Consider the following 12,671-nt stretch of genomic DNA (forward strand, 5'->3'; position numbering starts at 1 on the left):
GATTTCTTGGAGCCTTTGGACATATTCTGTTGTAACCTATCAGGCTGAGCACGAATATGACAAAGACAGTCAACAGAGAGGCTGGCAAGTACCGGATTTGGCGACAAAACCCCGTTTTTGGCTCAATTTCCATACAAAACGTCGAAATTTGGGCCAAATGTGGCCAAATTCGAGGCTTTCACCGACTCCTCTTGGATCCCTTGGCCCTATTTTGTTGTATCCTGTCAGGCTGAGCACGAATATGACAAAGACAGTCAACAGAGAGGCTGGCAAGTACCGGATTTGGCGACAAAACCCCGTTTTTGGCTCAATTTCCATACAAAACGTCGAAATTTGGGCCAAATGTGGCCAAATTCGAGTCTTTCACCGACTCCTCTTGGATCCCTTGGCCATATTTTGTTGTATCCTGTCAGGCTGAGCAAAAAAATGCCCAAGGGCATCAAGCAATTCAGTGGTAAGTACCGAATTTTGCGACAAATGCACAGAAATGCTTAGAATTTGCTTGTAATGTCAATTCTGTGATTATTTCGTCAAATTGGAGCCTTTCACCGAGATTTCTTGGAGCCTTTGGACATATTCTGTTGTAACCTATCAGGCTGAGCACGAATATGACAAAGACAGTCAACAGAGAGGCTGGCAAGTACCGGATTTGGCGACAAAACCCCGTTTTTGGCTCAATTTCCATACAAAACGTCGAAATTTGGGCCAAATGTGGCCAAATTCGAGGCTTTCACCGACTCCTCTTGGATCCCTTGGCCCTATTTTGTTGTATCCTGTCAGGCTGAGCACGAATATGACAAAGACAGTCAACAGAGAGGCTGGCAAGTACCGGATTTGGCGACAAAACCCCGTTTTTGGCTCAATTTCCATACAAAACGTCGAAATTTGGGCCAAATGTGGCCAAATTCGAGTCTTTCACCGACTCCTCTTGGATCCCTTGGCCATATTTTGTTGTATCCTGTCAGGCTGAGCAAAAAAATGCCCAAGGGCATCAAGCAATTCAGTGGTAAGTACCGAATTTTGCGACAAATGCACAGAAATGCTTAGAATTTGCTTGTAATGTCAATTCTGTGATTATTTCGTCAAATTGGAGCCTTTCACCGAGATTTCTTGGAGCCTTTGGACATATTCTGTTGTAACCTATCAGGCTGAGCACGAATATGACAAAGACAGTCAACAGAGAGGCTGGCAAGTACCGGATTTGGCGACAAAACCCCGTTTTTGGCTCAATTTCCATACAAAACGTCGAAATTTGGGCCAAATGTGGCCAAATTCGAGGCTTTCACCGACTCCTCTTGGATCCCTTGGCCCTATTTTGTTGTATCCTGTCAGGCTGAGCACGAATATGACAAAGACAGTCAACAGAGAGGCTGGCAAGTACCGGATTTGGCGACAAAACCCCGTTTTTGGCTCAATTTCCATACAAAACGTCGAAATTTGGGCCAAATGTGGCCAAATTCGAGTCTTTCACCGACTCCTCTTGGATCCCTTGGCCATATTTTGTTGTATCCTGTCAGGCTGAGCAAAAAAATGCCCAAGGGCATCAAGCAATTCAGTGGTAAGTACCGAATTTTGCGACAAATGCACAGAAATGCTTAGAATTTGCTTGTAATGTCAATTCTGTGATTATTTCGTCAAATTGGAGCCTTTCACCGAGATTTCTTGGAGCCTTTGGACATATTCTGTTGTAACCTATCAGGCTGAGCACGAATATGACAAAGACAGTCAACAGAGAGGCTGGCAAGTACCGGATTTGGCGACAAAACCCCGTTTTTGGCTCAATTTCCATACAAAACGTCGAAATTTGGGCCAAATGTGGCCAAATTCGAGGCTTTCACCGACTCCTCTTGGATCCCTTGGCCCTATTTTGTTGTATCCTGTCAGGCTGAGCACGAATATGACAAAGACAGTCAACAGAGAGGCTGGCAAGTACCGGATTTGGCGACAAAACCCCGTTTTTGGCTCAATTTCCATACAAAACGTCGAAATTTGGGCCAAATGTGGCCAAATTCGAGTCTTTCACCGACTCCTCTTGGATCCCTTGGCCATATTTTGTTGTATCCTGTCAGGCTGAGCAAAAAAATGCCCAAGGGCATCAAGCAATTCAGTGGTAAGTACCGAATTTTGCGACAAATGCACAGAAATGCTTAGAATTTGCTTGTAATGTCAATTCTGTGATTATTTCGTCAAATTGGAGCCTTTCACCGAGATTTCTTGGAGCCTTTGGACATATTCTGTTGTAACCTATCAGGCTGAGCACGAATATGACAAAGACAGTCAACAGAGAGGCTGGCAAGTACCGGATTTGGCGACAAAACCCCGTTTTTGGCTCAATTTCCATACAAAACGTCGAAATTTGGGCCAAATGTGGCCAAATTCGAGGCTTTCACCGACTCCTCTTGGATCCCTTGGCCATATTTTGTTGTATCCTGTCAGGCTGAGCACGAATATGACAAAGACAGTCAACAGAGAGGCTGGCAAGTACCGGATTTGGCGACAAAACCCCGTTTTTGGCTCAATTTCCATACAAAACGTCGAAATTTGGGCCAAATGTGGCCAAATTCGAGTCTTTCACCGACTCCTCTTGGATCCCTTGGCCATATTTTGTTGTATCCTGTCAGGCTGAGCAAAAAAATGCCCAAGGGCATCAAGCAATTCAGTGGTAAGTACCGAATTTTGCGACAAATGCACAGAAATGCTTAGAATTTGCTTGTAATGTCAATTCTGTGATTATTTCGTCAAATTGGAGCCTTTCACCGAGATTTCTTGGAGCCTTTGGACATATTCTGTTGTAACCTATCAGGCTGAGCACGAATATGACAAAGACAGTCAACAGAGAGGCTGGCAAGTACCGGATTTGGCGACAAAACCCCGTTTTTGGCTCAATTTCCATACAAAACGTCGAAATTTGGGCCAAATGTGGCCAAATTCGAGGCTTTCACCGACTCCTCTTGGATCCCTTGGCCCTATTTTGTTGTATCCTGTCAGGCTGAGCACGAATATGACAAAGACAGTCAACAGAGAGGCTGGCAAGTACCGGATTTGGCGACAAAACCCCGTTTTTGGCTCAATTTCCATACAAAACGTCGAAATTTGGGCCAAATGTGGCCAAATTCGAGTCTTTCACCGACTCCTCTTGGATCCCTTGGCCATATTTTGTTGTATCCTGTCAGGCTGAGCAAAAAAATGCCCAAGGGCATCAAGCAATTCAGTGGTAAGTACCGAATTTTGCGACAAATGCACAGAAATGCTTAGAATTTGCTTGTAATGTCAATTCTGTGATTATTTCGTCAAATTGGAGCCTTTCACCGAGATTTCTTGGAGCCTTTGGACATATTCTGTTGTAACCTATCAGGCTGAGCACGAATATGACAAAGACAGTCAACAGAGAGGCTGGCAAGTACCGGATTTGGCGACAAAACCCCGTTTTTGGCTCAATTTCCATACAAAACGTCGAAATTTGGGCCAAATGTGGCCAAATTCGAGGCTTTCACCGACTCCTCTTGGATCCCTTGGCCCTATTTTGTTGTATCCTGTCAGGCTGAGCACGAATATGACAAAGACAGTCAACAGAGAGGCTGGCAAGTACCGGATTTGGCGACAAAACCCCGTTTTTGGCTCAATTTCCATACAAAACGTCGAAATTTGGGCCAAATGTGGCCAAATTCGAGTCTTTCACCGACTCCTCTTGGATCCCTTGGCCATATTTTGTTGTATCCTGTCAGGCTGAGCAAAAAAATGCCCAAGGGCATCAAGCAATTCAGTGGTAAGTACCGAATTTTGCGACAAATGCACAGAAATGCTTAGAATTTGCTTGTAATGTCAATTCTGTGATTATTTCGTCAAATTGGAGCCTTTCACCGAGATTTCTTGGAGCCTTTGGACATATTCTGTTGTAACCTATCAGGCTGAGCACGAATATGACAAAGACAGTCAACAGAGAGGCTGGCAAGTACCGGATTTGGCGACAAAACCCCGTTTTTGGCTCAATTTCCATACAAAACGTCGAAATTTGGGCCAAATGTGGCCAAATTCGAGGCTTTCACCGACTCCTCTTGGATCCCTTGGCCCTATTTTGTTGTATCCTGTCAGACTGAGCACGAATATGACAAAGACAGTCAACAGAGAGGCTGGCAAGTACCGGATTTGGCGACAAAACCCCGTTTTTGGCTCAATTTCCATACAAAACGTCGAAATTTGGGCCAAATGTGGCCAAATTCGAGTCTTTCACCGACTCCTCTTGGATCCCTTGGCCATATTTTGTTGTATCCTGTCAGGCTGAGCACGAATATGACAAAGACAGTCAACAGAGAGGCTGGCAAGTACCGGATTTGGCGACAAAACCCCGTTTTTGGCTCAATTTCCATACAAAACGTCGAAATTTGGGCCAAATGTGGCCAAATTCGAGTCTTTCACCGACTCCTCTTGGATCCCTTGGCCATATTTTATTGTATCCTGTCAGGCTGAGCAAAAAAATGCCCAAGGGCATCAAGCAATTCAGTGGTAAGTACCGAATTTTGCGACAAATGCACAGAAATGCTTAGAATTTGCTTGTAATGTCAATTCTGTTATTATTTCGTCAAATTGGAGCCTTTCACCGAGATTTCTTGGAGCCTTTGGACATATTCTGTTGTAACCTATCAGGCTGAGCACGAATATGACAAAGACAGTCAACAGAGAGGCTGGCAAGTACCGGATTTGGCGACAAAACCCCGTTTTTGGCTCAATTTCCATACAAAACGTCGAAATTTGGGCCAAATGTGGCCAAATTCGAGGCTTTCACCGACTCCTCTTGGATCCCTTGGCCCTATTTTGTTGTATCCTGTCAGGCTGAGCACGAATATGACAAAGACAGTCAACAGAGAGGCTGGCAAGTACCGGATTTGGCGACAAAACCCCGTTTTTGGCTCAATTTCCATACAAAACGTCGAAATTTGGGCCAAATGTGGCCAAATTCGAGGCTTTCACCGACTCCTCTTGGATCCCTTGGCCCTATTTTGTTGTATCCTGTCAGGCTGAGCACGAATATGACAAAGACAGTCAACAGAGAGGCTGGCAAGTACCGGATTTGGCGACAAAACCCCGTTTTTGGCTCAATTTCCATACAAAACGTCGAAATTTGGGCCAAATGTGGCCAAATTCGAGTCTTTCACCGACTCCTCTTGGATCCCTTGGCCATATTTTGTTGTATCCTGTCAGGCTGAGCAAAAAAATGCCCAAGGGCATCAAGCAATTCAGTGGTAAGTACCGAATTTTGCGACAAATGCACAGAAATGCTTAGAATTTGCTTGTAATGTCAATTCTGTGATTATTTCGTCAAATTGGAGCCTTTCACCGAGATTTCTTGGAGCCTTTGGACATATTCTGTTGTAACCTATCAGGCTGAGCACGAATATGACAAAGACAGTCAACAGAGAGGCTGGCAAGTACCGGATTTGGCGACAAAACCCCGTTTTTGGCTCAATTTCCATACAAAACGTCGAAATTTGGGCCAAATGTGGCCAAATTCGAGGCTTTCACCGACTCCTCTTGGATCCCTTGGCCCTATTTTGTTGTATCCTGTCAGGCTGAGCACGAATATGACAAAGACAGTCAACAGAGAGGCTGGCAAGTACCGGATTTGGCGACAAAACCCCGTTTTTGGCTCAATTTCCATACAAAACGTCGAAATTTGGGCCAAATGTGGCCAAATTCGAGGCTTTCACCGACTCCTCTTGGATCCCTTGGCCCTATTTTGTTGTATCCTGTCAGGCTGAGCACGAATATGACAAAGACAGTCAACAGAGAGGCTGGCAAGTACCGGATTTGGCGACAAAACCCCGTTTTTGGCTCAATTTCCATACAAAACGTCGAAATTTGGGCCAAATGTGGCCAAATTCGAGTCTTTCACCGACTCCTCTTGGATCCCTTGGCCATATTTTGTTGTATCCTGTAAGGCTGAGCAAAAAAATGCCCAAGGGCATCAAGCAATTCAGTGGTAAGTACCGAATTTTGCGACAAATGCACAGAAATGCTTAGAATTTGCTTGTAATGTCAATTCTGTGATTATTTCGTCAAATTGGAGCCTTTCACCGAGATTTCTTGGAGCCTTTGGACATATTCTGTTGTAACCTATCAGGCTGAGCACGAATATGACAAAGACAGTCAACAGAGAGGCTGGCAAGTACCGGATTTGGCGACAAAACCCCGTTTTTGGCTCAATTTCCATACAAAACGTCGAAATTTGGGCCAAATGTGGCCAAATTCGAGGCTTTCACCGACTCCTCTTGGATCCCTTGGCCCTATTTTGTTGTATCCTGTCAGGCTGAGCACGAATATGACAAAGACAGTCAACAGAGAGGCTGGCAAGTACCGGATTTGGCGACAAAACCCCGTTTTTGGCTCAATTTCCATACAAAACGTCGAAATTTGGGCCAAATGTGGCCAAATTCGAGTCTTTCACCGACTCCTCTTGGATCCCTTGGCCATATTTTGTTGTATCCTGTCAGGCTGAGCAAAAAAATGCCCAAGGGCATCAAGCAATTCAGTGGTAAGTACCGAATTTTGCGACAAATGCACAGAAATGCTTAGAATTTGCTTGTAATGTCAATTCTGTGATTATTTCGTCAAATTGGAGCCTTTCACCGAGATTTCTTGGAGCCTTTGGACATATTCTGTTGTAACCTATCAGGCTGAGCACGAATATGACAAAGACAGTCAACAGAGAGGCTGGCAAGTACCGGATTTGGCGACAAAACCCCGTTTTTGGCTCAATTTCCATACAAAACGTCGAAATTTGGGCCAAATGTGGCCAAATTCGAGGCTTTCACCGACTCCTCTTGGATCCCTTGGCCCTATTTTGTTGTATCCTGTCAGGCTGAGCACGAATATGACAAAGACAGTCAACAGAGAGGCTGGCAAGTACCGGATTTGGCGACAAAACCCCGTTTTTGGCTCAATTTCCATACAAAACGTCGAAATTTGGGCCAAATGTGGCCAAATTCGAGTCTTTCACCGACTCCTCTTGGATCCCTTGGCCATATTTTGTTGTATCCTGTCAGGCTGAGCAAAAAAATGCCCAAGGGCATCAAGCAATTCAGTGGTAAGTACCGAATTTTGCGACAAATGCACAGAAATGCTTAGAATTTGCTTGTAATGTCAATTCTGTGATTATTTCGTCAAATTGGAGCCTTTCACCGAGATTTCTTGGAGCCTTTGGACATATTCTGTTGTAACCTATCAGGCTGAGCACGAATATGACAAAGACAGTCAACAGAGAGGCTGGCAAGTACCGGATTTGGCGACAAAACCCCGTTTTTGGCTCAATTTCCATACAAAACGTCGAAATTTGGGCCAAATGTGGCCAAATTCGAGGCTTTCACCGACTCCTCTTGGATCCCTTGGCCCTATTTTGTTGTATCCTGTCAGGCTGAGCACGAATATGACAAAGACAGTCAACAGAGAGGCTGGCAAGTACCGGATTTGGCGACAAAACCCCGTTTTTGGCTCAATTTCCATACAAAACGTCGAAATTTGGGCCAAATGTGGCCAAATTCGAGTCTTTCACCGACTCCTCTTGGATCCCTTGGCCATATTTTGTTGTATCCTGTCAGGCTGAGCAAAAAAATGCCCAAGGGCATCAAGCAATTCAGTGGTAAGTACCGAATTTTGCGACAAATGCACAGAAATGCTTAGAATTTGCTTGTAATGTCAATTCTGTGATTATTTCGTCAAATTGGAGCCTTTCACCGAGATTTCTTGGAGCCTTTGGACATATTCTGTTGTAACCTATCAGGCTGAGCACGAATATGACAAAGACAGTCAACAGAGAGGCTGGCAAGTACCGGATTTGGCGACAAAACCCCGTTTTTGGCTCAATTTCCATACAAAACGTCGAAATTTGGGCCAAATGTGGCCAAATTCGAGGCTTTCACCGACTCCTCTTGGATCCCTTGGCCCTATTTTGTTGTATCCTGTCAGGCTGAGCACGAATATGACAAAGACAGTCAACAGAGAGGCTGGCAAGTACCGGATTTGGCGACAAAACCCCGTTTTTGGCTCAATTTCCATACAAAACGTCGAAATTTGGGCCAAATGTGGCCAAATTCGAGTCTTTCACCGACTCCTCTTGGATCCCTTGGCCATATTTTGTTGTATCCTGTCAGGCTGAGCAAAAAAATGCCCAAGGGCATCAAGCAATTCAGTGGTAAGTACCGAATTTTGCGACAAATGCACAGAAATGCTTAGAATTTGCTTGTAATGTCAATTCTGTGATTATTTCGTCAAATTGGAGCCTTTCACCGAGATTTCTTGGAGCCTTTGGACATATTCTGTTGTAACCTATCAGGCTGAGCACGAATATGACAAAGACAGTCAACAGAGAGGCTGGCAAGTACCGGATTTGGCGACAAAACCCCGTTTTTGGCTCAATTTCCATACAAAACGTCGAAATTTGGGCCAAATGTGGCCAAATTCGAGGCTTTCACCGACTCCTCTTGGATCCCTTGGCCATATTTTGTTGTATCCTGTCAGGCTGAGCACGAATATGACAAAGACAGTCAACAGAGAGGCTGGCAAGTACCGGATTTGGCGACAAAACCCCGTTTTTGGCTCAATTTCCATACAAAACGTCGAAATTTGGGCCAAATGTGGCCAAATTCGAGTCTTTCACCGACTCCTCTTGGATCCCTTGGCCATATTTTGTTGTATCCTGTCAGGCTGAGCAAAAAAATGCCCAAGGGCATCAAGCAATTCAGTGGTAAGTACCGAATTTTGCGACAAATGCACAGAAATGCTTAGAATTTGCTTGTAATGTCAATTCTGTGATTATTTCGTCAAATTGGAGCCTTTCACCGAGATTTCTTGGAGCCTTTGGACATATTCTGTTGTAACCTATCAGGCTGAGCACGAATATGACAAAGACAGTCAACAGAGAGGCTGGCAAGTACCGGATTTGGCGACAAAACCCCGTTTTTGGCTCAATTTCCATACAAAACGTCGAAATTTGGGCCAAATGTGGCCAAATTCGAGGCTTTCACCGACTCCTCTTGGATCCCTTGGCCCTATTTTGTTGTATCCTGTCAGGCTGAGCACGAATATGACAAAGACAGTCAACAGAGAGGCTGGCAAGTACCGGATTTGGCGACAAAACCCCGTTTTTGGCTCAATTTCCATACAAAACGTCGAAATTTGGGCCAAATGTGGCCAAATTCGAGTCTTTCACCGACTCCTCTTGGATCCCTTGGCCATATTTTGTTGTATCCTGTCAGGCTGAGCAAAAAAATGCCCAAGGGCATCAAGCAATTCAGTGGTAAGTACCGAATTTTGCGACAAATGCACAGAAATGCTTAGAATTTGCTTGTAATGTCAATTCTGTGATTATTTCGTCAAATTGGAGCCTTTCACCGAGATTTCTTGGAGCCTTTGGACATATTCTGTTGTAACCTATCAGGCTGAGCACGAATATGACAAAGACAGTCAACAGAGAGGCTGGCAAGTACCGGATTTGGCGACAAAACCCCGTTTTTGGCTCAATTTCCATACAAAACGTCGAAATTTGGGCCAAATGTGGCCAAATTCGAGGCTTTCACCGACTCCTCTTGGATCCCTTGGCCCTATTTTGTTGTATCCTGTCAGGCTGAGCACGAATATGACAAAGACAGTCAACAGAGAGGCTGGCAAGTACCGGATTTGGCGACAAAACCCCGTTTTTGGCTCAATTTCCATACAAAACGTCGAAATTTGGGCCAAATGTGGCCAAATTCGAGTCTTTCACCGACTCCTCTTGGATCCCTTGGCCATATTTTGTTGTATCCTGTCAGGCTGAGCAAAAAAATGCCCAAGGGCATCAAGCAATTCAGTGGTAAGTACCGAATTTTGCGACAAATGCACAGAAATGCTTAGAATTTGCTTGTAATGTCAATTCTGTGATTATTTCGTCAAATTGGAGCCTTTCACCGAGATTTCTTGGAGCCTTTGGACATATTCTGTTGTAACCTATCAGGCTGAGCACGAATATGACAAAGACAGTCAACAGAGAGGCTGGCAAGTACCGGATTTGGCGACAAAACCCCGTTTTTGGCTCAATTTCCATACAAAACGTCGAAATTTGGGCCAAATGTGGCCAAATTCGAGGCTTTCACCGACTCCTCTTGGATCCCTTGGCCCTATTTTGTTGTATCCTGTCAGACTGAGCACGAATATGACAAAGACAGTCAACAGAGAGGCTGGCAAGTACCGGATTTGGCGACAAAACCCCGTTTTTGGCTCAATTTCCATACAAAACGTCGAAATTTGGGCCAAATGTGGCCAAATTCGAGTCTTTCACCGACTCCTCTTGGATCCCTTGGCCATATTTTGTTGTATCCTGTCAGGCTGAGCACGAATATGACAAAGACAGTCAACAGAGAGGCTGGCAAGTACCGGATTTGGCGACAAAACCCCGTTTTTGGCTCAATTTCCATACAAAACGTCGAAATTTGGGCCAAATGTGGCCAAATTCGAGTCTTTCACCGACTCCTCTTGGATCCCTTGGCCATATTTTATTGTATCCTGTCAGGCTGAGCAAAAAAATGCCCAAGGGCATCAAGCAATTCAGTGGTAAGTACCGAATTTTGCGACAAATGCACAGAAATGCTTAGAATTTGCTTGTAATGTCAATTCTGTTATTATTTCGTCAAATTGGAGCCTTTCACCGAGATTTCTTGGAGCCTTTGGACATATTCTGTTGTAACCTATCAGGCTGAGCACGAATATGACAAAGACAGTCAACAGAGAGGCTGGCAAGTACCGGATTTGGCGACAAAACCCCGTTTTTGGCTCAATTTCCATACAAAACGTCGAAATTTGGGCCAAATGTGGCCAAATTCGAGGCTTTCACCGACTCCTCTTGGATCCCTTGGCCCTATTTTGTTGTATCCTGTCAGGCTGAGCACGAATATGACAAAGACAGTCAACAGAGAGGCTGGCAAGTACCGGATTTGGCGACAAAACCCCGTTTTTGGCTCAATTTCCATACAAAACGTCGAAATTTGGGCCAAATGTGGCCAAATTCGAGGCTTTCACCGACTCCTCTTGGATCCCTTGGCCCTATTTTGTTGTATCCTGTCAGGCTGAGCACGAATATGACAAAGACAGTCAACAGAGAGGCTGGCAAGTACCGGATTTGGCGACAAAACCCCGTTTTTGGCTCAATTTCCATACAAAACGTCGAAATTTGGGCCAAATGTGGCCAAATTCGAGTCTTTCACCGACTCCTCTTGGATCCCTTGGCCATATTTTGTTGTATCCTGTCAGGCTGAGCAAAAAAATGCCCAAGGGCATCAAGCAATTCAGTGGTAAGTACCGAATTTTGCGACAAATGCACAGAAATGCTTAGAATTTGCTTGTAATGTCAATTCTGTGATTATTTCGTCAAATTGGAGCCTTTCACCGAGATTTCTTGGAGCCTTTGGACATATTCTGTTGTAACCTATCAGGCTGAGCACGAATATGACAAAGACAGTCAACAGAGAGGCTGGCAAGTACCGGATTTGGCGACAAAACCCCGTTTTTGGCTCAATTTCCATACAAAACGTCGAAATTTGGGCCAAATGTGGCCAAATTCGAGTCTTTCACCGACTCCTCTTGGATCCCTTGGCCCTATTTTGTTGTATCCTGTCAGGCTGAGCACGAATATGACAAAGACAGTCAACAGAGAGGCTGGCAAGTACCGGATTTGGCGACAAAACCCCGTTTTTGGCTCAATTTCCATACAAAACGTCGAAATTTGGGCCAAATGTGGCCAAATTCGAGGCTTTCACCGACTCCTCTTGGATCCCTTGGCCCTATTTTGTTGTATCCTGTCAGGCTGAGCACGAATATGACAAAGACAGTCAACAGAGAGGCTGGCAAGTACCGGATTTGGCGACAAAACCCCGTTTTTGGCTCAATTTCCATACAAAACGTCGAAATTTGGGCCAAATGTGGCCAAATTCGAGTCTTTCACCGACTCCTCTTGGATCCCTTGGCCATATTTTGTTGTATCCTGTAAGGCTGAGCAAAAAAATGCCCAAGGGCATCAAGCAATTCAGTGGTAAGTACCGAATTTTGCGACAAATGCACAGAAATGCTTAGAATTTGCTTGTAATGTCAATTCTGTGATTATTTCGTCAAATTGGAGCCTTTCACCGAGATTTCTTGGAGCCTTTGGACATATTCTGTTGTAACCTATCAGGCTGAGCACGAATATGACAAAGACAGTCAACAGAGAGGCTGGCAAGTACCGGATTTGGCGACAAAACCCCGTTTTTGGCTCAATTTCCATACAAAACGTCGAAATTTGGGCCAAATGTGGCCAAATTCGAGGCTTTCACCGACTCCTCTTGGATCCCTTGGCCCTATTTTGTTGTATCCTGTCAGGCTGAGCACGAATATGACAAAGACAGTCAACAGAGAGGCTGGCAAGTACCGGATTTGGCGACAAAACCCCGTTTTTGGCTCAATTTCCATACAAAACGTCGAAATTTGGGCCAAATGTGGCCAAATTCGAGTCTTTCACCGACTCCTCTTGGATCCCTTGGCCATATTTTGTTGTATCCTGTCAGGCTGAGCAAAAAAATGCCCAAGGGCATCAAGCAATTCAGTGGTAAGTACCGAATTTTGCGACAAATGCACAGAAATGCTTAGAATTTGCTTGTAATGTCAATTCTGTG

This window comes from Hydra viridissima, unplaced genomic scaffold (genome assembly GCF_058129835.1).
Source record: "Hydra viridissima isolate aposymbiotic clone 2 unplaced genomic scaffold, HvirCarnegie_v1 scaffold_13, whole genome shotgun sequence".
Taxonomy (NCBI): domain Eukaryota; kingdom Metazoa; phylum Cnidaria; class Hydrozoa; order Anthoathecata; family Hydridae; genus Hydra; species Hydra viridissima.